The sequence below is a fragment of the Phyllostomus hastatus genome, unplaced genomic scaffold (genome assembly GCF_019186645.2).
Source record: "Phyllostomus hastatus isolate PE091 unplaced genomic scaffold, TTU_PhHast_1.1 phas_contig_65, whole genome shotgun sequence".
NCBI classification, from domain to species: domain Eukaryota; kingdom Metazoa; phylum Chordata; class Mammalia; order Chiroptera; family Phyllostomidae; genus Phyllostomus; species Phyllostomus hastatus.
The window spans coordinates 14636963-14664735 of NW_025333932.1; the positions used below are offsets into that span (position 1 = coordinate 14636963).

Genomic DNA, 27773 nt, shown 5'->3' on the forward strand with positions numbered 1-27773 from the left:
TCTACAATTCACCTTTGGTCTTCTACAGAACATGCTTTTTGTCTTCCTGTCTCCTTCATGCACTAGTGTGCTCATTTTCTGTTGCTGTGGAACAAATTATGTTTAAAACAACATGTTTATTACATCTCAAAGCAGAGTTTGGCCAGGTCCTCTGCTCATGTCTATAGGTCTCACTCAGATGTGTGTTGGCTGCATTCCTTTCTGGAGAATGAGGTTCACTTCCAAGCTTACCTGTGTTTTTGGAAGAATTCAGTTCTATGTGGGTGTAGGTATGAGGTCCATACTTTCTTCCTGGCTCTCAGTGGGAGGCTTCTAGAGATCCCACAGATCCTTGCTGCATGGTGCTCTGTCAGACCTTATGTAATGTGGAAGCTTATATCTTCAAAAGCAGCCAGGGAGAGTATGTGTCTGGTTCTATTAAGATGAAATTTCACATAACCTAATCAAGGGCCTGCAGTTAACTAACCTTGGCTAGATTCTGTTGATTAGAAAGAAATCATTGGTTTTTCCCACATCCCAAAAATCAGGGAGAGGGGTTTAGGGGTCACCTTAAGGTGTGTTATTCATACTTGTTAATATTTCAAATCTTTTTGTGACTATGTTAATTACATTTGAAATGGGCTGTGTGCTTTATATATACACACACAGAAGTAATTCTACTAAAACCTGTCAGATCTGTAGCTCTTGTTTATCTTTGACTAACTGAATGATGACCAGATTGATGGGCTACTTCAGTACTATGACAACACATTTTTAAAAGGAACTACCTTGTACTCTCTAAAAATCTTGTCTTCTCTTTCTCTTTTTCATTTTTTTTATATTCAGATAGAAGGAACTTATATTCCCAAAAGAAGACAATGATTTTCTATGTTCCTGTTACCCCAGCCACTTCTCCCCTACCCCCTAACACTGGTGCTATAGAGTGAGGTTTCTGTATGCCTCTCCCTGTCACTCATCTTGTTGTGCCCTCATGAGAGCACAGAAATACATTACTGCATCCTCCAGCTGGGAGTCTGAGATCCTGATCCTGAAGTGTTTGCTTACTCTCTGGAAGTTCACAGAGACGCGATTATTCATTGCATTTTGTTTCTTATACGTTTCTTGGTGGATAATGAGAATCACCTCCCCACAGGGAGGCTGCTTGTAAGAGAGCAAATAATAATCACTGTCACTATTTTCATATGTGCAGGCCAGGGTCAAAGTCTCTGTCTCCTGCACAGACCTTTCTGGTTGAGGCTGAGTGATCATCTGGGGCGACTCTGGATCCTGAACTTGTTTTTATTGTTGTTCAAGAACAATTGTCTCCATTTTCTTACCACCACTTCCCTCCCACCCTCAATCCTACGACCTTTGTCTTTCTCCATGGGTCCTTTGTACACATTGATGACTCTTCCCTTTCTTTTCCCCATTAACCTCCTCCCCCCACTCGGGTTACTGTATGGTTACTCCAGCTTTTTTTCATTCCATTTGCATGGAATATTTTTTTCCGTCTCTTCATTTTCAGCCTGTGTGAATCTTTTTTTCTGAGGTGGGTCTCTTATAGACAGTATATATATGGGTCTTGTTTGTTAAAAATTTTATTTTAATCATTGTTCAAGTACAGTTTTCTCCCTTTTACTCCCAATCCAGCCCCACTCCCAACCCTCCTCACTTCCCTCCCATTACCACCTTCTCCGTACTTTTTGTCCATGTGTCCTTTAAATTTGTTCCCATGAACCCTTCCCAATGTCCCCTGAAATTCCTTCTTGTATCCCCTGTGGTCACTGTCAGCCTGTCCTCTATTTCAGTGTCTTTCGTTATATTTTGCTTGTTTCTTTTTTTGTTGTTTAGGTTCCTGTTAAACGTGAGATCATATGGTATTTGTCTTTCAGTGTCTGGCTTGTTTCACTTAGCATGTTTTCCAGCTCCATCCAAGCTGTTGCAAAGGGTAAGAGCTCCTTCTTTCTTTCTGCTGCATAGGATTCCATTGTGTAAATGTGCCATAGTTTTTTGATCCATTCATTTACTGATGGGTATCTTGGCTGCTCGAGTATCTAGCTATTGTGAATTGTGCTGCTATGAACATTGGGATGCATAGGTTCTTTTGGACTGGTGTTTTAGTATTCTTAGGATATAGTCTCAGCAGTGGAATTGCTGGGTCAAATGGCAGATCCATTTTTAGTTTTCTGAGGAAGTTTCATACTGCTTTCCATAGTGGTTGTACCAGTCTGCAGTCCCACCAACAGTGCACTAGGGACCCCTTTTCTCCACAACCTCTCCAACACTTGTTGTTTATTGCTTTGTTTATGATGGCCATTCTGACTGGTGTGAAGTGGTATCTCATTGTGGTTTTAATTTGCATCTCTCTGATAGCTAGCGATATTGAACATCGTTTCATGTGTCTTTGGATTTTCTGTGTGTCCTCCTTGGAGAAGTGTCTGTTCAAGTCTTTTGCCCATTTTTTAATTGGATTTCTTGTCTTCTTCGAGTTCAGTCATGTAAGGCCTTTATATATTTTGGAGATTAAACCCTTGTCTGAGGTACCATTGGCAAATATGTTTTCCCATACAGTTGGTTCTCTTTTTATTTTGATACTGTTTTCTTTAGCTGTGCAGAAGGTTTTAATTTTGATGAGATCCCATTTGTTTATTCTTTCCTTTATGTCCCTTGCTCTAGGGGACAAGTAAGTAAAAAAAGTTTCTGTGTGAAATATCTGAGATTTCCCTACCTACATTCTTCTCTAGGACTTAATAATGTCACAGTTTATATTTAAGTTTTTTATCCACCTTGAATTTATTTTTGTATATGGTGTAAGTTGGTGCTCAAGTTTCATTTTTTTGCACATGGCTGTCCAGTTCTCCCAACACCATTTGTTGAAGAGGCTATTTTTACTCCATTTTATGTTGCTGCCTCCTTTGTCAAATATTAATTGACCATAGAGACTTGGGTTTATTTCCGGGCTCTGTGTTCTGTTCCATTGGCCTATGTGCCTGTTTTTATGTGAATACCAGGCTGCTTTGATTACAGTGACCTTGTAGTATAGTTTAGTGTCAGGTATTGTGATTCCTCCTACTTTACTCTTCTTTCTCAAAATTGCAGCAGCTATTCGGGGTCATTTATGATTCCATATAAATTTTTGAAGTGTGTGTTCTATGTCTGTGAAATATGCCATTGGTACTTTAATAGGAATTGCATTGAATGTGTAAATTGCTTTGGGTAGTATGGACATTTTGATGATATTAATTCTTCCAATCCATGAACACGGTATATGTTTCCATTTGTTTGTGTCTTCCTTGATTTCTTTCCTGAGTGTTATGCAGTTTTCTGAATACAGAAAACTTTTACCTCTTTGGTTAGTTTTATTCCTAGGTATTTTATTTTTCTTTTTGCTATTTCAAATGAGATTTTGTCCTTGATCTCTGCTTCTGCTGTTTCATTGTTGGTGTACAGAAATGCCTTTGATTTCTGGATATTGACTTTGTATCCCGCTGTTTTGCCAAATTCATTTATTAGGTCAAGCAGTTTTTTGGTGGAGTCTATAGGTTTTTCTATGTACACTATCATGTCATCTTCAAATAGTGACGGTTTTGCTTCCTCCTTTCTGATTTGGATGCCTTTTATTTCTTTTTCTTGTCTGATCACTGTGGCTAAAACTTCCAGTACTATATTGAATAGAAGTGGTGAAAGTGGACAGCCTTGCCTTGTTCCTGGTCTTAGTGGAAAAGATTTTAATTTTTGCCCATTGAGTATGATGTTGGCTGTAGGTCTCTTATATATGGCCTTTATTATGTTGAGGAATGCTCCCTGTATTCCCACTGTACTGTTATCATAAATGGGTGCTGTACCTTATGTAATGCTTTTTCTGCATCTATTGATATGATCATGTGATTTTTGTCTTGCTTTTGTTTATGTGATGTATTACCTTTACTGATTCCCGAATATTGTAGCATCCTTGCATCCCTGGAATGAATCCCACTTGGTCATGGTGTTTGATCTTTTTAATGTATTGTTGGATGTGGTTTGCCAGTATTTTGTTGAGGATTTTAGCGTCAATGTTCATCAGTGATACTGGCCTGAAGTTTTCTTTCTTTGTTGTGTCCTTACCTGGTTTTGGTATTAGGATGATGTTGGCCTCATAAAAAGAGTTTGGGAGTCTCCCATCTTTTCGGATTTTTTGGAATAGTCTGTGAAGGATAGGGGTTAGCTCTTCTTTAAATGCTTTGTAGAATTCTCCTGTGAAACCATCTGGTCCAGGGCTTTTGTGTGTTGGGAGTTTTTTGATTACTGCTTCAATTTCTTTTGTTGTTATTGGTCTGTTCAGGCTTTCTGCTTCTTTTTCACTGAGTTTTGGAAGATTATATTTTTCTAGAAATTTTTCCATTTCACCTAGATTTTCAAATTACTTGGCATATAGTTCTTTGTAGTAATTTCTTACAATCCTTTGTATTTCTGTGGTTTCTGTTGTAATCTCTCCTCTTTCATTTCTGATTGTGTTTATTTGGGTCTTCTCCCTTTTTTTCTTGATGAGCCTGCTTAAAGGTTTGTCGATTTTGTTTATCTTTTCAAAGAACCAACTCTTGGATTCATTGATCCTTAGAATTGTGCTTTTAGTCTCTATGTCATTTAATTCTGCTCTGATCTTGGTTATTTCCTTCCTTCTGCTTGCTCTGGGCTGTCTTTGTTGTTGTTCCTTGAGTTCTTGTAGACGTAGGGTTAGGTTGTTTGTTTGGAATGTTTCTAACTTTTTTAGGTGGGCCTGTATCGCTATGAATTTCTCTCTCCGAACTTCCTTGGCTGTGTCTCATAAGTTTTGGGTTGTTGTGAGTTCATTTTCATTTGTTTCCAGAAACCTTTTGATTTCCTCCCTAATATAATTCTTGACCCATTCATAGTTTAATAGCATGTTATTTAATCTCCATTATTTTGAATATTTTGGGTTGTTTTCCTTGGGGTTGGTTGGTTTCTAGCTACAGTCTCTTTTGGTCTGAGAAAATGCTTGGTGTGATTTCAATTTTCTTGAAATTGTTGAGGCTTGTTTTGTGCCCTATCATGTGGTCAGTCTTTGAAAATGTTCTGTGTACATTTGAAAAGCATATATATTTAGCTTCTTTTGGATTGTGGGCTCTGTATATATCAGTAAAGTCCGTTTCATCAAGGGTATTGTTCAATGCCACAATATCTTTGTTGATATTTTGTATGGAAGATTTGTCCATTTTTTATAGTGGGGTGTTAAAATCCCCCATAATAATTGTGTTGCTGTCCATATCTTTCTTGAAGTCCTCTAAGATTTTCTTTATGTATTTGAGTGCTCCTATGTTGGGTACATATATATTTACAATATTTATGTCTTCTTGGTGGATTCTTCTCTTGAGTATTATGAAGTGACCTTCTGGGTCTCTCTCTATGGACCTTTTTTGGAAGTCTATTTTGTCTGATATGAGTATTGTTACCCCGGCCTTTTTTTCCTGTCCACCTGCTTGGAAAATTTGTTTCCAGCCCTTCACTTTCAGCCTGTGCAGGTCTTTTATCTTGAGGTGGGTCTCTTGTAGGCAGCATATATGTGGGTCATTTTTTCTTATCTATTCAGCTATTCTATGTCTTTTGATTGGATAATTTCATTCATTTATGTTTTAGGTTATTATTGATAGGTACTTATTCATTGTCTTTTATGTATGTGTGTACGTGTGTTCCTGTCTCTCTCTCTTTTCCTTCCCTTCCTTAAAGCAGTCCCTTTAGAAGGGTCTTTTTTTCTTAACCTTTCAGTTATCTTATGTTTTTGATTGGAACATTTAATTTATTTACATTTAAAATTATTATTGATAAGTATTTATTTATTGTGATTTGTATTTATTTTTTTAAATTTATTTATTTATTTTTAGAGAGGGAAGGGAGGGAGACAGAGAGAGAGAGGGAAACATCAATGTGCGGTTACTGGGGGTCATGGCCTGCAACCCAGGCATGTATCCTGACTGGGAATCGAACCTGTGACACTTTGTTTTGTAACCCGTGCTCAATCCACTGAGCTATGCCAGCCAGGGCTGTGATTTTTAGTTTTTATGCCTATGATCTTTTCTCTCTTCATTTCTTCTTCTTACAGCAGCCCCTTCAACATTTCTTGTAATGGTGATTTTTGGGGTAGTGAACTCCTTTAGCGTTTTCTTCTATCTGATAAGCTTTTTCTTTTACCTTTAATTCTAAATGATAGCTTTGCTGGATAGAGTAATCTTAGATTCAGATCTTTTTTTTTTTACTTTGAGTACATCATGCCACTCACTTTTGGTGAAAAGTTCAGCTAGTGGGAACTCCCTTGTAGGTAACCGTGTTCCTCTCTCTTGCTGCCTTTAAGATTCACTCTCTGTCTTTAATCTTTGCCATTTTACTTAATATATAACTTGGTGTGCATCTGTTTGGGTATTTCTTGATTGTGATTCTCTGTGCTCCTGAACTTATGTGACTTTTTCCTTCACAAAGTTATGGAAGTTTTCTGTCATTATTTCTTTAAACAGGTTCTCTATCCTTTGTTCTCTTTTCCTTCTGGTATATCCATGATGCGGTGGTAGTTATGTTTCATTTTGTAACAAAGATACCTTCAACTGTCCTCCTGCTTTTTAATTCTTTTTTTTCCTTTTGCTGCTCTGATTGATCTTTTCTATCTTGTCTTCTAATTCACTGATTCAATCATTTGCTTCAGCCAACCTGATTATTCTTTCCAGTGTATTCTTTATTTCAGATATGTTATTACTCATTTCTTCCCAGTGCTTTCTACGTACTTATAATGCTGTTGAGCATCCTTATAACCATTTTTCTGAACTCACTGTCTGATAAATTGCTGGTCCACATTTCATTTAGCTCTTTTTCTGGAGAGTTTTTCTCTTCTTTCCTTTTGGGACTGTTTCTTTGTTTCCCCATTTTAGAGGTCTCTTTGTATTTGTTTCTAGGCATTAAATAGATCTGCTATGACTCCCAGAATTGATGAGGTTGCCTTTTATAGTAGGTGTCCTGTGGGAAGCAGTGGTACAATCTCCTCAATCACTTGAGGAGCTGGATGCTATAGGAATGACTTTTGTATGTGATATGTGGACCCTCCTATTGGTTCTTGATTGCTGTTGTCCCATTAATGGGTGAGCTCAACCCTCAAGATGGTTGACTGTGAGGATCAACCCTCACCATGTTGCACAAATTTTTATACAGGTGCTTAAGGAGAGGTGGTGAATTCAGGTATGTGAACTGCCTGGAATGGAGGAGACTTTTGTAATGCATTTGTGGCACAGGGTGAAAGGTGGAAAGGAAACATTGATTGCTTTTTAACTTCTACAGCAGCTCTGAGTAAACAGTGCTAGACAGGAGGAAGGGTAAATTTGTCTGGAATGTTAAAATCATTGGAAAGGGCACAGTAGGAAGGTATCACCAAAGAGGAAGTGTTGAACTAACTACAGGGCATTGTGTAACTGGAATGCGTATGCAGAAAAAACAGTGGGGGGAGAGGAGAGGAGAGAGACAGAATAAAAGAGAGCTGAGAGACTCCTGTTAAGTTGTATATTTGAAGGCATATGAGATCGAATGTAAGCTTATCATGTGTATTAGGATTTAAATTGTGAGAAACAGAAATTGACTGATTAATTTAAAAATGGTGGAGAGAAATGGGTAGTCTATGGAAAAGTACTGGCTGGCTTCCAAGTGAAAGAATTATTGATTCTGGAGAACATATGAACTGGAGCAACTCTGGAGGGCTTGCCAAGACCCAGCATTGGAATATGTTCATTACAACTCTTTTGACTGGGAGTTATTGGGCTCACATTTTAGTTCTAGGGACAGGAAATCAAATTGTTGTAGTGTGTGTTTGTGCCCAATTGTTGAATGAATGCTGAGGGGATGGTACACTTTGATTTACAGTTTTTCCCATTGTTCCTACAATTGGTAAAGGGATGGCATTTCAAAAGAAAAAGTATTTCAGAAGGAGTGATAAATGAATAATGAATAAACATTAAAAGCTATGAACTGAAACAAAACTTGGATTTTTAATTTCTAAATAATTTTGACTAATTTATTTTTCATGTCTTAATTTATGATTCAACATATACTTTGAATGTTTATATTTGTATATTTATGGCAATATTCTTGGTATTGGGACTATGGTGGTGAGCTCACACTATTTATGCCTTCATGGGGAGATTACATTCCCATATGAAAGAGAGGGGAAGAGAGAAAGAGAAAGAGAGAATATGAACACATACATATTATGTCAGCTAGTGATCAGTGCTAGGAAGAAAAACTAATGAATAGTAGGGATAGAGCATGATGGCAATGATAAGAGAAGTCCTCTCTATAAGGGTACTTTAATTAGATGAGAGAGCTAGCCAACTGGATATCTTTGAAGAGTGAATTCCAAGCAGAGGTCACACAAGTGCAAGAGCCCAGGGATGATAACATACTTTGCAAATAAAAAATAAAAAATAGCATGGAGGCTTGTGCTATGTAAATGCTGCAGTAAGGGGAAGAGTGGTGCAAGCAATACTTCAGATGTGGTAAGGGGCCAGAATTTTGAGTGATTATGTAGGGCCTTGTACACTGTGTCAGTTTTTTAATGTTAGTGTGACTGGCAATATGGGAAGGTCATGTGTGGAGGATTGACTGTGGGTGCTAGGAGGAGATTTGGCATGACCTGTTGGAAGCTGTGTGGAATTGGTCTAGCTGAGAGATGATTGTGTCCTGAGTTCTGTTTCAAGGGAGTTCATTTTGACTTTTAGAATTTGACTTTCTTTCTTTTTTTAAGACATAAGTAGAAACATCTACACAATTGAATACTATGCAGCAAAAGGAAATAAGGAGTTCCTATCCTTACTGGCAGCATAGGTGGAAATGGAGAGCATTATGCTAAGTTAAGTAAGCCAGGAGGTGAAACACAAATACCATATGATCCCACCTATAAGTGGAACATAATCAACATGACAAACAAGCAAACAAAATAGAACCAGAGACATTGAAATAAAGAGCAAACTGAGAGTAACAGAAAGGAGGGAGTAGAGAGGTAATGGGGAAAATAGGAGAAAGTCCATCAAGGAACATGTTAAAGGACACATGGACCAAGCCAAAGGGGGTAGGTTTGAGGGTGGGAGGTGGTGATGGGTGGGACAAGGGACTGTGGTGGGGTGAAAATGGAAACAACTGTACTTGAACAACAATCACACATAAGTAGGTTTCAACTGACTGTCCTGGAAACATCAGGGTCTTTCCTGATCTTGACCACAAACAAGGCGAATGCTGGGCCAATCTCAAACATTTGCATTTGATTGCGTGGCCTATAACACCACCAGCTTTTAAAATGAAATTATGAATTGCTTTGGTAAAAATAATTGTTTTTTTTTTTATAAATGACTGATTTGTGAAAAAAGTGACATGCTTGTGTATTTGTGGGGATTATGGAAAGGGTAGGAAAAGAGATAAACTTATAAAAGAGCTGTGAAAAACAGTTTAAAATCCTCTGAAAAAACTTGGTCCAATTGTTTTTTCTTCTACTTTCTCCAATTAAAGATGTTTCCTCTCAGAGAATGCAATGTCTAAAGATCATTATGTTGTGGAGGAGCAGTGAGGCAGAGCCACTGCTGAGCAATGATTCACGAATTGTTCCCTGGGGGGACATTAGGATTTTTGCTTTTCAGATTCAGGCTGTTTAAAATCCAAATACAATATGGTTCTCACACTGCTGTCTTCCAGTGAAATGGCATATAGGATGAGGAATTGCAGTCTCAAACTATATATAAGGGTTATATGCAGATGAGAGAGAATACTTTGTGCTGCTATGAATTTTGTTAAAAATACAGTTTGGAGGAAATGGACAGAAATTAGAGGAGCTTTCTCCTAGAAAATAGATGTTTTATTTGAAGCTAAAAGGGAACACAGGTTAATAAAGAATGGTATAAATACTAAAAGTGATTTAGATTTCTGACATAAACAGTAATCATTTAGAACATAAGAGAGGGAACTAGTGGAAGAGAATTATTCGTGTTAAGGAAATAAGTTAATGATGGACAGAGATTAGAAGCCCATTGGCACTAGGCTGTTATTACTGAAAAGGAAGGTGCTGATCTTGGGATCTCCCAGGCAGTGCAAGGCTCAATTACATCTGAGTTGCACATATCAGAAAATACCTGGACTTTGGAGTCAGAAAGCACTGGGCTTTGAACTGTACTTCACCCATTACTAGTTGCATGATCTTGGCCAAATTTCTACCTCTAGATACTTAGTTCACTAATCAATAAAATGGGCACATATATTAACCTCAAAGGATCATTGTTGTGAAGTTCAAATGTAGTTAGAAATTTAAAAGCCCATGCATATTCTATTACAGTCCCTTTGTACATGTACGTCTTCCCTTTCCTAAAGAATCTTACACACTGGAGTAGGTTTTTGTAAAAGTGGCTTTGCTGTGTACTTACTACAGGTGAAATATAAGGGGATTCCTAGTATTTCACAACAACAAAGCATCCATTTTTATTCCTTCAAGAAATAATATGCAAATTTCTTTTGTAGTGTATGAAGAAATAATAGCTATAAATCATTTATCATATATTTACATTAATTTAAAAATTTGCCAGTGATATTTTATCCTAGAGTTTCAGGAACTACTGTTTGGTCACAATCACAAATTAACTAGTATTTAAAAAAATTGCACCTTTATACCTTTGTTCAATTGTTCAGAAATGAACATATATCCTCTGATATTTCTTGTAAAATTTATTTTTTTCACTGTGTAGATATATCTTAATCCATTTGGGTTGCCATAACAAAAATACCATATACTGAGTGACTTAAACCAGTGGTCCCCAAACTTTTTGGCACCAGGGGCCAGTTTCATGGAAGACAATTTTTCCACAGACTGGGGTTGGGAGTGGGGATAGTTTCAGGATGATTTAAGTGCATTACATTCAAACTCATTTCATGCTGTGCACCCAGTTCCTAACAGGTCTAGACCACTATTGGTCCATGGCCCAAAAGTTGAGGACCCTTGACTTAAACAACAGAAACTTATTTCTCACAGTTCTGGATGTTGGGAAGTATAAGATCAAGGTGCCTGAAGATTACCTGTCTGGTGAAGACACCTTTCCTGGTTCATAGATGCTGTCTTCTTGCTATGTCCTCACATGGCCAAAGGGATGAGAACTCTCTGGGGTACTTATAAAGACACTAATGCCATTCCTCATGGGATTTTGTCATGAGGGCTCCTCATGAAAAAATCATATCCCAAAGTCCACACCTCCTAATGCCATCAAATTGGGATTTAGGATTTTAACAGAAGCATTTTGGGAGGACACAAACATTCAGCCCATAATAAGGTATATGTTATTTCAGTACAGATAGGAATGTTAAAGCTGACTTCTTGTCTCCACCCCCCACATTTTTTATTGTTGTTCAAGTACAGTTGTCTCCATTTTGCCCCCACCCCAGCCGTCACCACTTCCCATCCTTGATCCTAGCCACTTTTGATTTTGTCCATGTGTCCTCTATAAATGTTCCTGAAAACCCTTCCCGCTTTCCCCCCCATTATCTCCTTCTACCTCCCCTCTGGTTACTCTTAGTTTATTCTTAATTTCAATGTCTCTGGTTATATTTTGCTTGCTTGTTTGTTTTGTTGATTAAGTTCCACTTATATGAGACTTCTTGTCTTGGGTGACTATTTCATTTTTGTACTTCAAGTTAGAAATATTTTTTCCCATAGAAATTGATCAATTTATGTATTTTCTCTGTCACTACCTTCTGTTCACCAATTCTCTAACTGTACCTTACCTGGATGTTAATCTCATTCAGAGTTCTTAATCTCAGTTACTACATTTATCATTTCTAAAAATCTCTAGGACACTCTTTTTTAAAGTGTACCACTCTTTGCCAAATGATAATCTTCATATTACCATTTAACTTTCTACCTTTTCAGTTATAATGATTGCTTTGTGATGCAATTTTATCACATTTAGTAATTATTATATACATGGGCTAACTATTCTTTCATTGAAATTTGTCTAGTCTTATGCCAGTTTTATATGGATTAAAAATAATTTTGGTTTTAAGGTGTGCTTTGATATCTGATAATTTCTTATAACTTTGGATATTTAATAGATCTTTAAAATACTAAGTTTCTCATTCAGGAACATGGTGTATATTTTATATTTATTTTAGTCTCCTTTGGTGACTCTTACTAGAGTTTCATGTAGGTTCTATATTTTTTTGAGGCAATTTCCTAAGTTTTATGTGTTTTATGAATATTATAAATAGCATATTTTCTCTTTTTTTCAAATTCAATCTCAAAGGAAATTAGTGAGCAAAATATATTAGAAATTTTCAGCTTTATTAAGATGTATTTGACATGGACCACTGTGTAAGTTTAATGTGTATGCAGCATAATGACTTTACTTATACATATTGTGAAGTGATTACAATTAGTTAACATCCATCATCTTATGTAAAAAAAAAGAAAAGAAAAAGAGGGAAAACAGTGTTTTAATCCCTGGTGATGGAAACTTTTAGGTTCCATTTTATCATTATTATTATTATTATTATTATTATTATTATTATTAACTATTGTTCAGTTAGTTGTTCCACCTTTCCCCCATTACTTTCCTCTGCTACCCCTCCACCCTGGTCCCACAGTTAATCCCCACCCTGTTGTTAGTGCCCATGAGTACTCTATTAATGTTCCTTGACTTGCCCCTTCCCTTCTTTTCCATATTATACCCCTCCTCCCTCTCTTCTGGTCACTGTCAGTTTGCTCTTTATTTCCATGTCTCTAGTTCTACTTTGCTCATTTATTTGTTTTGTTGATTAGGCTCTACTTATGGGTGAGATCATATGGTATTTGTCTTTCATCACCTGACTTATTTAATTTAGCATAATACTCTCCAGTTCCAGCCATACTGTCATGAAAGGTCGAAATTCCTTCTTTCTTTTGCTGTGTAGTATTACATTGTGTAAATGTACCACAGTTTCTGATTCACTCATGTACTGATGGATGCTTAGGTTGCTTCCAACACTTGGCTATTGTCAGTTGTACTGCTCTGAACATTGGGATGCATAGATTCTTTTGAATTGGTGTTTTAGCATCCTTAGGATATAATCCCAGCAGTGGAATCAGTGCATCAAAAGTCAGGTCTATTTTTAATTTTTTGAGAAATTTCCACACTGTTTTCCACAGTAGCTGCACTAGTCTATATTCCCACCAACAGTGCACTAGGATTACCTGTTCTTAAATTTTGCCAGCACTTGTTGTTTGTTGATTTGTTAATGATGATCATTCTGACTGGTGTGAAGTGGAATCTCAATGTGGTTTGAATGTGCATCTCTCTGATGGAAAGTGATGTTGAGTATCCTTTCATATGCCTATTGATCTCTGTATGTTCTCCTCAGAGAAGTGTCTGTTCAGGTCCTTTGCCCATTTTTTAATTTGTTTTTTTGTCTTCCTTGTGTAGAGTTGTATGAGTTCTTTATATACTTTGGAGCTCAAACCCTTGTCTGAGGTATCATTTGCAAATATATTTTTCCATATGGTTGGTTCCCTTTTCATTTTGCTAATGTTTTCTTTTTAGCAATTTTCAAATAATTGTATTTTCTAAGTATTTTGAGTATATGTAAAAGCTACCTAACTAGGTTCATATATATTGGTAACTAACTACCTCCTGAATTTATGTTAATTCTAATATATTTCAACTGTTTTGAAAATTATTTTAAGTGCCCTAATACTAAAATAATCCTTATTTTATTTCCTTTCAGTTAGATATGGTCTATTTTCATTTATCATCTAAATGCATTAAATATAACATTAAATATTGTTAAGTAAATATTTATGGGGATAGTAAGCAGCTTTTCAGGCATTTTGTTTTAAAAGCATGCCATTAGTGCTTTACCATACTGGTTGACATTGGCTCTTGCTTTAAGGAAAGAAATATACTTTAGACTAGAAGCTTTGTTATCAAAATATCTTGAGTTGAAAAGCCAGCTTGCAACTGGCTAGATATGTGATTATAAATAATTTATCTGAATTTCTTTATTCATAAAAAGGTAGGAAATATGTTCATTCCCCAGATTTTTATGAAGCTGAGAGAAAGTTCATATGAAGTGCATAAAGGTACAAAGTTGTTCATATAGTAAGTGAAGTATACACACATATACCTTTTCTCTTGCCTGGCCCACTATTTCGCTCCAGCAGATGATCTAATAAACTGTGGCTGCTACTGTTCTTGGACACCTGCTGGCTGGATTTAGTGCAATGGGAGACATTAGAATTGACAAAGATAAAAGGAGGTTGAGGTCAGAATTGCATTCCTCTGGCCCCTTTCTGCCAAGTGTGGAAGGTTGGCTACATCCTCCCAAATATCACAGTGGCCTGCTCTACAATAGCAACCCTATCAAGATATTGACAACCTTCTAGCCTTTGGGTGGAAACATTTCCTGTTGTCCTTTATCCCATTCCAGCTACTTACTGATCCTTTACCCCTGGTTGACTTCCCTCAAACCTGTCTATACTTTTGTAAATAAATCTTTCATTAAAATCCCCTTAATTAACCCTTCTGAATGTGTCATCTCCTTCCTGTTTGATTCAATATGTGTGTTACTCTATGTAAATATGTGTAACATTTCCAAAATCCCTAGAGCTACATCAGATCTTTACCTTTTGGCCCTGATCCATTCTACTCTACACTGTCCTGTGCACATCCATGGGAAATTATCCATAGTTCTCTGATGGGGCCTTTGTTTCATGAGCCTGTGCTTTGAATACGTCTCCTTCCATCCACTTTTCAGCTTCTACTGCATAGCCTTTTCTGATACTCTAGGTTAAAATCTATGATTATCTGAGCTGCTAGGACAGAAGGTATTTATGTAAATATTTCTATTAGTACAAGAAGAGTTTATTTGCATGCCTACATGTTACACTCTTGTTATTACACTAGAATCTCCCTAAAGGGTCAGGGATTGTCTTCTCCTCATTGTTTATAACACAGCTGGCACACAGTTTCTACTGTAAAGTGAGTACTGAAGAAATATGTATAAAATACACAAATCCAGTCACTACTATTGAGTTAATACAAACAATCTCTGTCAGAATTGAAATGTTGTAGACAAGATTGTTAAGCTACAGTGATTCAGAAGTAATGTTTAGAGACAACTGTACTTGGACAACACTAAAAAATAAATTATGCACCCCCTCAAAAAAGAAGTTATGTTGAGGGTGAAAACATGTCTTTTGTGTTTTCCCTGCCCATTTCCTGGTAGAATTGAGATATATGGTAGAAGGATTGAGAAAACTAATTATTGCACTGATTATAAAAGAGTAATCTGATGATGTTGGATAGTGACCTGGTGGAAGGATGTGGGAGGAACTCCATTTAGCAGAGCTCCTCCAGGCCACCTCATTTGAGAAATTAATTTGTCCCAGACACAATCTTGTTGTTCCTGGGTTTTGTTTGTTGACGTTTTTCTACTTCTCTTAGGTGTAGTGTTTGGTTGTTTATTTGATATTTTTCTATCTTCTTTACTTAATCCTGTAATTCTATGAACTTCCCTCTCAGGACTAGTTTCACTGTGTCCCATAGGTTTTGGGTTGTTTTGTGCTCATTTTCAATTGTTTCCAGTGCTTTTAAATTTTTCATTAATCTAATTTTTTATCTATTTATTATTTGATAACATGTTATTTAACCTCCATGTCTTTGAATACTTTTGAGGGTTTTTTTTATTGAGGTTGATTTATAGTTTCAAGCCATTGTGGTATAAGAAAGTGTTTGATATGATTTTAATTTTCACAAACTTGTTGAGGACTATTTTGTGCCATACAATGTGGACACAAAATACCATGTCTTTGAGAATGATCCATATGCACTTGAGAAGCATGTGTATTCTGTTGCTTTGGGGTGAAATGTTCTGTAAATGTCAAATAAATCCATTCAATCTTGTGTGTCATTTAAAGTAGCTGTTTCCTTGTTAATTTTTTATCTGAAAGTTCTATCCATTGGTGACAGCAGGAAGTCTTCTACAATGACTGTATCACATGGATGTCTTCCTTAAAGTCCTCTAAGATTTTTTTTATATATTTAGGTACTCCTATAATGAGTGCATATATGATTACAAGGGTTGTATCCTCTTGTTGGAGTAGTCCCTTTAGCATTATGTAGTGACCTTCTTTGTCTCTTGTTATGGCCTTTGTTTGGAAGTCAATTTTGTCAGATATAAGTGTTGCCATCCCAGATTCTTGTTTGTCTTCATTTGCATGGAATATTTTTCCCCATCTCTTCACTTTCAGCCTGGGTAAATTTTTTGTTCTGAGGTGGATCTCTTGTATACAGCTTATGTATGGGTTGTGTTTTCTTATCCATTCAGCTACCCTGTGTTGTTTGATTGGAATATTTAATCCATTTACTTTTAAGGTTATTATTGATAGGTACCTATTCATTGCCATTTCCCCCCCTTTGTACTTGTACTCCTCTTTCTATTTCTTCTTTTTCTTAAAACAGTCTCTTTAGCATTTCTTGCAATGCTGGTTTGGTGGAAATGTATGCCTTTAGCCTTTTTTTTTTTTTTTTGGTCTGGAAAGCTCTTTATTTTGCCTTCTATGTTAAATTAATGCCTTCCTGGATAGAGTAGTCTTAGTTGTAGTTCCTCACTTTTCTTTACTTGGAATACTTTATGTGAATCCCTTCTGATCTACAGTGTTTTTGTTGAAAAATCAGTTGGAAGCCTTATTGGAGCTCCCTTGTAGGTAACTAACTGTTTCTCTCTTGCTGCTTTTAAGATTTACAGTTTGTCTATAAACTTTGCCATTTTAATTGTGAAGTGTCCTGGTGCTGGTGTTTTTGGGTTCATGTTGACTGGGACACTCTGTGCTTCCTGACTTGCATGATGTTTTCCTTCACTTGTCTAGAAAGTTTTCTGTTTTTATTTTTACAAAAAAGTTTTATTCACTTACTATTTTTCTTTGCCTTCTGGTGACCCTATGATTCAAATATTGTTATATTACATATTGTCCCAAAGTTCCTTTAAACCATCCTCATTTTTAAGTCTTTTTTATTTTTGTAATTATGATTGAATGTTTTTCCTACGTTGTTTTTTGAATCACTTAATTCAGTCCTCTGCTTTGCCTAGTCTGCTTTTAATTACTTCTAGTGTATTCTTCAGATCAAATATTTTATTATTTGTTTTGCACTGATTCTTATTTATAAATTCTATATCCTTTTTCAAGTTGATGTAATTCTTACTAATTACCTTAAGTGTACTTATTACCATTTCTTTGAACTCTATACCTGATCATTGATTTGCCCCAATTTCATTTAGATCTTTTTCTGGGTATCCCTCCTTTTCTTACATTTAGATGTTGCTTCTTTGTCTCCTCATTTTTGTCTCTTTTTCTTTGTTTCTATGTATTAGATAGATCTGCTTTGAATCCCTGTGTTCATGGGTTGGCCTTATGTAGTAGGAGTCCAGTGGGACCCAGTGGTGCAGTGTGTTTGATCTTCTGAGCTGGATACTCTAAGAATGTCTTTGTATGGGTTATATGGGCTCTCATATTGTATTTGGGTCTGATTGTTCTTGGTATGTTCATTGCTGGAGTCTCCTCTCTGGCTGGCTGAGTGAGATGCTTAACCCTAATTCATGTCTTGTACACTGCTGTACAAGTGCTGACAGAACAAAACAACAACAAACACACACACATACACACACCCAACAACAACCCAAGAGAAGCAGAACTTCCACCCAACAAGAGCAAAATCAATGACAAAATAGCAAAGAATAATAAAAGTGAAAACAGACATAGAATAGAACAGAAAGGCATCTTCCAGCAGAAAATGGGGGGAAGGGTTTTCAGGAATAACTATGAAGGACTCATGGACAAAAGCAAGGAGGGGTGGATGCAAGAGGGGGAGGGAGGTTTAGCTGGGGTGGAGGTAGTGGTAGGGGGTAAATGCAGACAACTGTAGTTGAATAATAAAATAATTTTAAAAATTAAAAAGAAGCAAGAAAAAAGAAGAGAAAGGGAAAAAGTAATAAAAAATAAGAGAAGACCACAGGAAGGAAAAGTGATTATGAGAGGAGTAAAGGAAGAGAAGTAATATGAATAATGAATAGAAAGAAGAAAATGGGAGAAAGGGACAAAGAATGAAAAAGAATAACAAAATTAAGAAAAAGAAAGAAAGGAAAAATGGAGCAATCAAAGGTAAGAGTAAACTAAGAGATATGAAAGAAAAATAGAACAACGAAAGACAAAAAGTAAAAACTAATAAAGTTATAAGGAAGAAAATAATGGATAAGAACAAACTGGAGTTCTCAGCACAGTTTAGTGTTTGCCTGCTGAGTTCTCTTTGAATTTGGCTTTGATTTTGTCTGAGGCTTGTGTAAGCCAATGCTAGGGTGCTGTCATGTCTAGCCCTTAACATCCTGTTTGTAGCTACAAGCTAGCCACAATTTGTGGCCATTTTCTCTGGGCTTGGCTAAGCACTGGATGGGCCAACCTGCTGTGTGAAGATGGTTTTTATCAGCACTGGGGACAAGGGTGGGTCAGCAGACATCCCAATGCCTTGTAAGATCCATCTCTACCTTCCTTTGCCTACTAGACTGCTGTCAGTCTTAGACCAGTCACTGACTTTTTTCTGAGCAGGCTTCTGGCAGAATTTGGAAGATTGGGCTCCTTCATCTCTTATGCAAGGTGCCTTTCAGACTTCAGGGAAGATGATAGGTGTGTTTTCCTGCCCCTGAGCCACTAATTTGAGTCTGTCAGGGGTTATTTACCCAAACTTGACAGGGTGGGCCCAGTAATAAGGTAGTGGGTAGGGCCTCCAGAACCCAGATTTTAGGTCTTCCCAGAAACTTGTAAGGTGTTTCTACAGCTCTCTGTGAGGGGGAAGCCTCAAGTCTGGTTCCCAGGAAAGTGTAAGGACTCACTGCACTGTAAAGCCAGTCTCTGACACCCCCTGAGTCTGTGTATGTTGTTGTCTCATTGGCAGGGGTTAAGACACAAGATGGTAGAAAATAAAGATGAAAATTTTAAAAAAGCAAAAAGAGATGAAGGTGGATAAAACAGGATTCAGACCACTTGGAATTTAAATATAATTTTAATGTTTGTGCATTGGATTTCAAATTTTAAAAAGAGATGTAGTGGGAGGCAATATGAGAAGAGAATGATATTTTGAGACCAGGAATTTTCAAATATTATAGCATTTAAACCTACAGTAACCCTAGAAAGTGGATATTGTTATCACCATTACATAAAAGGAAATTGCAAACTGTGTTTTTAGCTCCTCATTAAAGAAATGAAACTTGAATTCATGTTTTGAGGCAAAAGTCATTGCTACAGACTGAATGTTTGTGACCCCAAATTCATATGTTAAATTTTAATCCCCAAGGCAGCTTTATTTGGAAGTGGGGCCTTTGGGAGATGGTTAGATCATGACGGTGTAGCCCACATGAATTGGATTAGTGAAAAGAGACCCTCAAGGGCTGGCTTGTTCCTTTGTCATATGATGACACAGCAAGACAACCATCTATGAACTGGCAAATGGGCTCTCATCAGACATTGAATGTGCTGTAACCTAGATCTTGGACTTCCAGCCTCCAGAACCATGAAAAATAAATGTCTGTTGCATAAAAATTTATAGTGTTTTGTTACAGCAGCCCAAGCTAGCTAAGACTGGTCTTTCTCAAATCATGCTTCCTCTACTTGACAGAATAGTGTGCTACTATTCTTGACTTCATTAAATATATTTTATCTGAGTGTTTTTTTCTGAGAATAACAGATGAAAAATACACAGACATCACTGACAAGGGGCACACAATACAAATGAGGAGCTCACAGTGAGATCTATAAACACTGAAAGGATCAAATTCTGTCTTTAGAATGATGGCTTCCTTGCAATTAATAGAGCTACTATAACCATGACTCCCTATCTTCCTCTCTTTTCTTTTCTCCTTCCATTCTTCCTTCCTCCCTTCCTTCCTTCCTTCCTTCCTTCCTTCCTTCCTTCCTTCCTTCCTTCCTTGATAGGGTACTTCTACTTTTTAAACAGTACTTTGAGGGGAAAATGTGCTATTTCTAATCTTTAAAAATATACAGACATAAAAAATAACTATATTAAAATTTGCCTAATCTTCAAATTATGGATTTATATTTCAAAATCAAATATGGGGTCAATAGGACTGTTTTATAATTTGAGGGGTTTGGAGGCCAGTAGTCACTCTTGATTTAAAAATCATATCAGGAAACAGAAGAGTAGTAATAGAATATTATAGCAAGTCTCATGGAAATGACTATTCTGTGTATGAGTGAGAAGACATATTAAAAAGGATTTTTGTAATAGCCACTCTAATTTAAAACATACACAAAATACTTGGTTTTAAATAAAAGTGATTTAAATAGAAGAAAAAGCAGTGGTTTGTCTTAATAATTGATTTTTTAATAATGTGTTCACTTCTTTTTCCCAATCCCCCTCTTTTTTCTTCTCTATTTTGAAACCTGAATATGTTTCATTTGAGAACATTCTTTTAGATTTATTTAAGTGATGAGGGAAGCACAGCACAATATTAGGCAGGAGAAGCTAAATAGACAAGAAAACAGGTAAACTGCAAAGGAATCATAGTCATGGAAAGTTTCAGGTGCATATTACTTAAACAGCAAATACAGGGTGTGGCAAAATTAGGTTTACAGTTGTTTGTATGGAAAATAGTATAATAATTAATAATTATGCAAGGATAAATTCTGTTTTGAATACTTGCAATTGTAAATCAACTTTTGCCTCACTTTGTATAGAGCTAACCAAAATTATTGCAATTTTTGTACAGTTGTATAACTCTATTGGAAAGTGGGGGACATAAAACAGTGTAAGGAAGATAAAAATAGTCAAAAATGGTTGTTTCATATGAGGCATACAAGGGAGGAGTGAGAAAGGGTCTCATACTTTTTGTTAGAAGTCTTTTAATAGTTTTTGGAAAAAAAGGGTCATTGGGATTAAAGGTTTATGGAAAATAATTTGTATATATTATATGTCTTAATTTTGTAAATTCTATATTATCTTCACCCAAGGATATATTCATTGATTTTAGAGAGAGAGGAAAGGGGGGAGAAAGAGAGAGAGAGATTGAACCCACAACCCAGTTGTGTGCCCTGCCTGGGTATTGAACCCAGAATCTTTTTTTATTTTTGGCTTTAATAAAAGAGTTTATTTATCTCTTTAATAAAAGAAGTTAATAAAAGAGTGAATAAAAGAGTTTATTTGGCTTTAATAAAAGAGTTTAATAAAGAGTTTTTTTCTTTCCCATATAAGAGGTTAAGTCACCCACATTGGTTCACAGCTCGGTTCCATACACTCATTTAGGGACCCAGTTTTATTCTATTTTATTGGCCCACCATCCTTTGGGCACTGTCATCATCTGCATGATCTGTACTAGGTTTGGGATGTGTTTAGCTCCTTGAACCCAGAATCTTTTGGTGTACAGGACTATATCCATCCAGCTAGTCCACCCTTAATTTGATTTTTAATACGTTCATTGGTATAATGATGTATTTAAATTGTAAGTTTATGAGGTTTTGTTTTTAAAATGGATTTTCATTTTGAGGGATTAAGTTTCTGAAATACAAAGTCTGAACCTACTAAATACAAAATAATTACAACCTACTCTAAAAGTGAAACCATGACTAATTCATGTCGATCTAATCTTTAATATACTTTGACAGGCACATATGTGTGTTCAGCATTCCACATAGAAATTGAAGTGACAGATATAAACAATCAAAAATAAAAGTAAAATAAATTTAGATATGCATTTTTAGTGAATGCTGTCCATTCTTCCCTGAATTTAACACATCTCTTAAGTTTTCAAAATTATTATTATACTGCAGAAATGCTTAGTAGTCAATATAAACATTTAAAATTAAAAAGAAATGCTAATGACACTAATTTGTTTTAGGCAGCTTACTAAATGTTTCATGGAGGCTGGGGTTAACAGAAGTAACCATGGAAACCATCTCAAAATACTTCATGCTTGAATGGGATTTAAAATATATGTTTAAAAGCACAAACACTTTGACAGCTGTAAGAATATTTATACTTCCTCTTATTTTGATTTGATGGTGTGGCTTGGAAAATGGGAGATGTAAGCATTAAAACCAAAGCAGTTTTAATTATTCTTGGCATTCTACTCCAGTACTTTGGTTTATCTTTATAGATTGGCTTACTTTGGGGAGGTAGTGAAGGAACTAGGGAAGCTACAAAATTTTAGACATCTGTCTATATCCACAGAAATCATCTATTCCTTTTTGTTCTCTTATCACCATAAACTCCATTAATTTTGCTCATTCTTCTCCTCTGCTATTCCTAATCTGCATGAATGAAGACACTGTAGATTTAAAAGTGTTTTGAAGTGTAATCATCAGTGTACTTTGATGTTGTCAGAATTTACTCAGTGATGCAGTATGTCATTAGTATTCTTAGTTAACATACACACTTGCCATATTATCTGAAGTGGAATCTGCAGTAATTCAGCTGGACCTCAGAATGCAATTGAGACACACAGTTCCAGCTGTAGCATCTGTGGTCAAAGCAGGAAGGGGGAGGATGATGATGGCTACATACTCCTATTTTATCTAGAGAAAATATAACTTTCTCAGAAACCCTTTTCTGTAACTCTATTTCTGGTTGTGTCTCACAGTCAGATCTTATTGATGCTCCTAGGTTTTAAAAAGTTTGAGGAAATATAAATAGGTCTTTCCACCATAAATATCTAATGAGGTATGACAAGGGAATAGGGGTTGGAAATGACATTTGTGAAGTCAGTCAATAGTGAATTCTTCCAGGGTATTCATAATGGGAAAAATGGTGGGTGATGTCTAAGTAACATTGCAGTTTAAGTTAAAAAAAAGTAATTATTAAATGATGACCTTGGGATATACTGTGTCATGGAAATGTGATCAAAGATCCCTGGCTAATTAGGCACAAGTTGTACAGTGTTAGGTAGAACATAAACTTCTAAAATGTTTGCATTAACGTGTTGGCAGGGTGCAGAGTTTCATGGCAAGTATTCCTGGGATCTGATGATAGGGGCAGAGGAAAGATTGGGTCCTCACAGTTTGGTATGTAGACTTGAACACCTTGTGTTCAGTAGCATGCCTCACTTTGTTGTCTGCTGCCCAGATCAAATCAGGAGTAATCTGTATCCGATAGAAGTGGACATCTGCCCATATGGGATAAGGAAGGAAATGTGGAGACCTAATGTCTTTATGTTTACGTTCAATCAATAGTCCTTTTTTATCTTTTATTCTCAACTCCATTTCCTTTTAATGCCTTCAGTGGAACCAGTTGCCTCTGATTCTTTAGTTTTCCCTAGGGGTTTATGCATTACATCTTTTACTGTGATAGGCTTCTTCCCAGTTGCAGACCTTTAACAGAACAGAGACACTTGAAGTTCAACTTAGTTACTATTCACCTTGTTTTCATTTTCTGAGATCTTGTTGATCTCTTTCATCCACTACTAACTCTTCATCCATTATTTACATTTGTCTGAATTTCATTGTCTTTTTAAGTTCTTTTATTTTGTGATATTTCAGGAATGAATAAACACCCATCTTTAACCTGCTATGTTTAGCTAGGAGTTGATTATCTCTTGAATATGCAGACTTGAATTATCACCAGTGATTACTATGACTGTAGGTCTTTGGAAATTCAAAAGTGACTTGTTTATTAAAGTTCATATGTCTTTGTAAATTTCTGTTACTGAATTAGTGAATCACCAATTTGCTAAGCATGTTTGTACTTATAGGTTACAGTCCTTTCCTTGACTAAGATTATAGCTCTTTTCTCATTATTATTATTATTTCTGGATATTCCTGAGATCTTTCTGTTTTTTTTTTAATTATTTCCCAAGGTTATGTGCACTGGTTTCTCTTTTTTTTTCTTTTTGTCTACAGAGAAAGGAAGAGAGAGAGAGAGAGAGAGAGAGAGAGAGAGAGAGAGAGAGAGAGAGAGAGAGAGAGAAGAAGAAGAGGGAAACAATAATTAGTTGCCTACTATATATGCCTCAACAGGACATTTTTAAAAATTAATAATTGTGTTAATTTTAAATTTTATTGTTGTTCAATTATAGCTGTGCCAAGTTTTACACCATTGCTCTCCCCTTGCCTGCCCACATTCTCTCCCACAATCAATCTCCAACCTGTTGTTCATGTCCATGAGTCATTTGTATATGTTCCTTGATTATATTGTTCCCTTCCTTACCCTGTTATACTCCTCCCCCAGCTCCACTGGTCACTGTTAGTTTGTTCCTTGTGTCTGGTTCTATTTTGTTTGTTTGTTTGTTTGTTTTGCTGATTTTTCTCCATTTATAGGTGAGATCATATGGTATTAGACTTTCACTGCCTGGCGTATTTCACTTAGTATAATGCTCTCCAGTTCTATCCATGTTGTCATGAAAGGTAGGAGAGTTCCTTTTTTTCTGCTGCATAGTATTCCATTGTATAAATGTACCACTGTTTTTTGATCCACTCATTTTGTTGTGGAAAATACACCCACACTTGGGAGATAATGAAGCACAAACTTTATTACACACACGGGGCTCAAGGGAGTCAATTCCCAAATCCTGAGCCGAAAAGGCTGGGTTAGGGGTCCTTTTTATATACCAGTTACACAGGCAGAAAGGGAGGGGGACCAGCTGCTGAAAGCAAGCATTCAGAAGCAGGGGTAAGGTTAGTGACCTTGAGATAACGTTACCTAGCAACCCCGCTAGCCAGCTCCTTACCTAAAAATAACTTTTACTCAGCTTTTGTCCCAACAAAACTTGCAAGTGTTACAGAGAGCAGTTTCTTTTCCTGCCACATTCCCCCCTTTGATGCTATAAGGTGTTTTATCCCTTTTAGCATCACTAATACCTGGCTATAAGGCTGAGGGCCTTGGGAGGGTTACAACTGCTGATACTGGTGTTGGTACCACTGGAGGGCTAGCACTGTGGTGGCTGCCCTATGAGTCACTGTAGCCCTAGGTGTTGGACTAAGGTCCGGATATGCCTGACACCTCCGGGTCTGGTACTTCATGGTCCTGGATGTTACTCCAGTCCGGTATACCTTCCCTCCCCAAGTGCAGAGGGATTGCTGTGACTGAACACAACCCGATGGCATGTCAGTGGAGGAGCTGAAAGCTGACCCTGGGAGATAGTAAGAGACCACTTTACCTCTGAGCATAATCCTATGCCTGGGGGTATTATATTTGCAGGCTGGGGCTGAGACAGGGGCCGCATTTGTTAAGCAAAGCATACAATAAATCTAAATACAGAGATCAAACAGAGACAAATTATTTCTAGGGTGACCCGCTTTGCAGGGATTCCATTCCTCAGGGGCCACAGTCACTAGTCCAATTGTCAATGCTCCTGCGAAGGTGTCAATTAAAGTCAGGTACCCTGTGGAACAACAGTCTATTCCTTGGCGTCTCTCTCTCTTTTTTTTTTTTTTTTGTACTGGTTGGCATCCTCCACTGTCTTAGCGTGGGTTTTTGGCACAGGCCTAGCCCTCAGGTCTTTGGGATCTGCTGCTGTCTTGGCCCGGCTGTAGTAGATCCAAGGGGTGATTCCTGCAGCAGTAAGTTTGTCCAGGGAAGTCCAGTTTTCTGGTCTGCATACTCGGCGACTTTCCTGCCCTTAACCATATAGCTACTTCCATCCATGTAGTGGGTGACATTAACATCAGGTTGGGCCAGGGGCTGGTTCTTGAGGTCTGGCCGGCTGGTGTGGACCTCTTTGGTTACTCTAAGACAATCTTGGTCCAGCTCTGTAAGTTCTGTTGGGAAGTAGGTGGCTGGATTGACTTGTTTCATGGTCTTAACATGCACCCTTGGGTTTCCTTGGAGGATGCCCTGGTATTGAGTCAGTCTGGGGTTTGACAGCCACTTATATCCCTTGCAAGAGGGTTATGGCAGCAGTGACTGTCCTCAGATGAGGTGGCCAGCCGGTGGTGTCATGGTACAACTGCTTAGACAGGTGAGCCACTGGGTGTTGCCATAGTCCGACAGGCTGGGCCTGGACCCAAGGGCTACCTTGTCTCTTTTGTGGGTATACAGATTAAAAGGCCACCCTGGCTTTGACAGTCCAAGGGTGGGAACATTACTGAGGCACCCCTTAATATTTTGGAAGGCTGTTTCTTAATGTCCGGACCCTTCAAAGCCTGGTAATAGGGCCGAGTTCCACAGCCGCAGGGTGCAGGCTGGCCTTCCCTTAGGAAAATGAGCATTTTCCTCAGAAATCAGACAAGGTTCTGGAGGGCGTTGGCAACTCTGCCATTTTCTGTCCTCACCCCTGATCACACTGTGAGTACTTCTGGCAAGCCTGGTTGCTGAGCTCTGTACCTGGTGACATTGCCAGAGCCCCAAGGGAGCTTGCAGGCTACTGGGGCAGGCGAACCCAATAGAGCAACGTGAAGGGCCATGACAGAGGACTGCACAGATGGCTGTCGGAGGCACTTCAGATGCACACAGCGTGCCCTCCCAGCACCGTTCATGGGATGGCCTGTCAGGAGGAGGTTGTCAGTGTACTGCAGAATAGTCAAGTCTGTCCCCTCTTAGTGAGGGGTTTCCTGCTAGGGCTTCCCCAAATAGGGTTGGGGAGTTCTTAAACCCCTGGGGCAGTCTAGTCCAGGTTAACTGAGTCTTGACCGCTGTGTGCGGATCTTTCCATTCAAAGGCAAAAATGGGTTGGCTGGAAGGTGCCACAGGAATGCAGGAGAAGGCATCCTTCAGATTAAGGCAGGTAAACCATGTTGCTATTGGGGGAAGCTGGCTTAGGAGGGTACACGGGTTCGGGACCACCGGGCGGCAGCTATCGGCTGCTTCTTAGAGGCCCACAGATCCTGGACAGGCTAGTACCCGCTCCCATCTGGCTGCTATCATGGGTCTGGGCAGGTGTGGCCTCCTGTTATGGAGGCAATTTTTTTCAAGCTCCCACTCAGGGGACCTGCCTCCCAGTCACATCCTGGGCATGGAAATCTTTTTTATCTCCCTGGCCCAGAGCATGGCCACAGCCATTTAGCATATCCAAGTGACCAGCCGAAGGCTATAGGCATGTTAAATGACCATGCCATGGGTCAATGGCAAAGCTGGTGCTGTACAAAACAGTCCCTCATATTTTGCTCTGTGTGTCCCTCCCCCAAATTACACCTGTGGGGAAGGGGTGAAGACATCCTAAAATTTCCTGGACACCTTGAGTTCTGGATGCCGTCCCAAATGCCCATTTGGGGTCCCCCCCCTGCCTTGGCTGCACTTTGTACCAATTTTTCATTTTAGATATATGCCCACTTTAAATTCTTTTAAAGGACAGTGGACGAAGGTCTCATCTTCTTGTAACTGCTTCCAGCTGGAAATGGACATTGTTTTACCTCCCATGTGTCTGGGGTGCCCTGAAAGGGGGTGCAGCATGGAAGGAGTCCTTCCTGTAAGGGGAAGGATCTTACAGAATACTGGTCAGTTGGCTGTTACCAGGAAGTCGCAGGCTTGGTGTCCAAAGGCTGGCATTACTGGACCATTGGCATCCTGGTTATATTCTGGAGGTGACAGATTTGGAAAGAGTTGGAAGGCACAATTAAATCATAACCATTAAATGACAAAGGCAGGGGCTTAGGTATGGCTTATCTGGAGGAAGGTGTACAAGACATGCTACACCTATCCAAAGCTTTTGTGGTCCATTATACTTTACTCAGGCTGAAGGGAATATATTATGATTTCCCTCCTTACAGATATCTAAACCTTTCCTGTTCAAGCCACTAAGACAGAAAAGGGAAAATCAGTTTTAAAGTG

At 37.8% G+C, this 27773-nt stretch overlaps 1 protein-coding gene across 1 annotated transcript in view; it reads left to right on the forward strand.

Annotated features, from left to right (window-relative positions):
- Nucleotides 1–27773, forward strand: part of CNBD1 (cyclic nucleotide binding domain containing 1) — a gene marked incomplete at its 3' end in the record, with an annotated part of 300702 nt that overhangs the window by 75198 nt on the left and 197731 nt on the right. The window lies entirely within an intron of this gene.